Source organism: Gossypium arboreum, chromosome 1 (assembly GCF_025698485.1).
Source record: "Gossypium arboreum isolate Shixiya-1 chromosome 1, ASM2569848v2, whole genome shotgun sequence".
NCBI classification, from domain to species: Eukaryota; Viridiplantae; Streptophyta; class Magnoliopsida; order Malvales; family Malvaceae; genus Gossypium; species Gossypium arboreum.
The window spans coordinates 24,828,227-24,831,257 of NC_069070.1; the positions used below are offsets into that span (position 1 = coordinate 24,828,227).

General features: G+C 37.3%; 1 non-coding gene across 1 annotated transcript; it reads right to left on the reverse strand.

The window, feature by feature from the left end:
- Positions 1-1,327: 1,327 nt before the first annotated feature.
- Positions 1,328-1,433, reverse strand: LOC128282027 (small nucleolar RNA R71). Its single transcript, XR_008272329.1, has one exon. It is a non-coding gene; the product is annotated as a small nucleolar RNA R71 (small nucleolar RNA).
- Between the last annotated feature and the right edge of the window lie 1,598 nt (positions 1,434-3,031).

A 3,031-nucleotide genomic window follows, 5' to 3' on the forward strand; every position in this document is an offset into this window, starting at 1 on the left:
ATTCAGAGGAGGAATAGACCCTGTGTAAGAGTAAATTTGTCATAATTAAGCGGAGTTGGTTGTGCACCTAGAGATTGGGTGACAAGATTTTGCCGGATTAGGGTGAAACCTAATAAGGGGATCCATAGATCGAGTTAATGCAACCCTAGGGTGTTAATTAGAAAGAGATTTCAATTATTCAAACTAGGGTTAGACGTTGTTAGTCCCGAGAGAGATAATAATATAACTTAGGGATCTCTACGGAACAAGTTGAATGAATAAATCATCAGATTCAGAGTTAAATAACAAGTAAAGTCTAGGTCAATTTTTCCTTAGGTATTGTCTTAATCAATCGAGTTTTCCAAAAGGTATTTTCCCCAAATTTCTTTTCTGTGATTTCTTAGTTTAATTAATCAGTTAGATAAACAAAACACTTTTATTTTTTAGGCTAGATAATAAAAAGAAAGTTGATACTAGTGCTTTTAGTTCCTTTGGGTTCGATAATCCGGTCTTGCTAAAGCTATACTACTGTTCTATAGGTACACTTGCCTTCATCGTGATAATAGTTAGTTTCAAGAATGATTCATTATAAATATTTAAAACTTGTCACGAATATAACGTATCAAGTTTTTGGCACCATTGCCGGGGAACAAAGATATTAGGAACACTTGATTTTTATTACTTTAGCCATTTACTTTTACTGCAATTTAAATTTTATTCTAATTTTTATTACTAATTCTTCTTTTTCCCTCTTTTCTGGCAGGTTCTTATAGTTTCTGACTAGAAGAAACCCGTCAGAACCATTACTTTTTTATTGTGAGATCGATCGCATAGTTCACAGAAACCAAAGAGAAATAAGGCGAAGCTTAAAATACACAGAGAACAAGCAAGAGGATGATATTCAAACCACAACAGAGGAGATGGCTGAAAACCAAGAAAATCCGCTACCTCCTGCGATTGCTGTAAATGAAATCCTACTTCACGCACTATGTATGATTATGCTAAACCTAATTTAACAGGAACTGAGTCAAATATAGTTATGCCTGCTATTGCTGCAAATAATTTTGAACTGAAACCTAACACAATTCAAATGATACAACAGTTTGTTCAGTTGATGGTTTGCAGGACAAGAATCCCAATGCTCACTTGGCAAATTTCCTAGAATTTTGCGATACCTTTAAAATTAATGGCGTTTTTGATGATGTCATCCACCTTCGGTTGTTTCCTTTTTCGTTAAAGAATAAGGCTAAACAATGGTTGAACTAGTTACCACGAGGGTCAATCACTACTTGGGAACAAATGACCGAAAAGTTTTTATTAAAATGTTTTTCACCGGCTAAAACAACTAAATTACATAATGATATCTCTTCTTTTGTACAGATGGATTTAGAAACAGTCTACGATGCATGGGAAAGATACAAGGACCTTTTGAGAAGGTGCCCTCACCATGGGTTACCGCTTTGGCTACAGGTTCAAACGTTTCATAATGTCCTGAATCCTTCGACTCGGCAGATGATTGATGCAGCCGCTGGAGGAACCATCAATAATAAGACACCTGAAGATGCCTATGAATTTATAGAGGAAATTTCACTGAATAACTATCAGTGGCAAGTCATGAGGACAAAGCCAATAAAAACAACCGACATTTATAACGTCGGTTCGGTCACCATGCTCTCTAATCAAGTAGAACTCTTGATTAAGAAAATTGATGGTTTTCTTAGTTCTTCACAGGTTCACCCAGTAATGCAGTGCGAAGCAAATGGAGGTGGATCGAGCAATTCAGAATACCCACCTTATGGCCACAATATCGAGAACGAGCAGTTAAATTACATGGCTAATAATTCTCGATCTAAAAACAATCCTTATAGCAATACTTGCAATGCAGGTTGGAGGAATCACCCAATTTTTTCATGGGGAGGCTAAGGAAATCAGAAACCACCACTCCTTCCAGGCTTTCAGCAACCACCATACCAGCAGGAGAAAAAGCTGATCCTTGAGGAGATGCTAACCAAAATCATCTCGTTGTCGGAGACTCATTTTCAGAATACTAAGACGGCACTCAAAAATCAACAAGCATCAATCCAGGGGCTCGAAAATCAGATTGGACATCTCGCCAAGTTGATTTTTGAATGACCACAAGGTAGCCTGCCAAGCAACACTGAATCTAACCTAAGGGAGTAACTCAACGCAATTGTCATTCAAGATGAGGAAGGGTTAGTGGCAAAACCAAGGCCAGAACCGATGGTAAGTGAAGGTAAGAATAAGGTAGGCCAAAACGAACAAAAAGCGGTAAGTACAGAATAAAAACCTCGTGTGCCATACCCCAATGCGACAAGGAAAGATCGCTGAGATGAACAATTTGGTAAGTTCCTTAAACTTTTAAAGAAACTACATATTGACCTACTATTTATTGAAGCACTTTCGTAGATGCCGAACGCAGTCAAATTTTTAAAGGAGCTTCTAGCAAATAAACGAAAGTTAGATGAAAGACCACATGTGGAGCTGAACGCGGTTTGCTCAGCCATTCTTCAGAATAAGCTACCCAACAAACTAAAAGATCCAGGGAGTTTTACAATTCCTTGTTCAATTTGTAGTTTAGATGTTAATAATGCGTTGGCTGATTTAGGGGCTAGTATCAATGTTATGCCTTACAAATTGTTTAAGCAACTAGGTCTAGGGAAACCCAAACAAACTAGGATGAGCATTCAATTAGCAGATAAAACTGTCAGATTTCCTAGGGGTATCATTGAAGACGTACTCGTTAAAATTGACAAATTTATATTCCCAGTTGATTTTGTTGTTTTAGACATACAAGAGGACAGTAATGTTCCTTTAATTTTGGGAAGGCCCTTTTTAGCAACTGCTAAAACAATTATTGACATTGGCACAAGTGAACTCACACTTCATGTAGGAGACGAAACAATCAACCTTCAAGCTCGCAACCCGAACAACACATCGAAAATTGAAGGTGATTGTACAAATTTTTCTACCAAGACTGATCATACAATGCAACCTATTTCGAAGGAAATAAGTTTGAAGGACATACATTAGC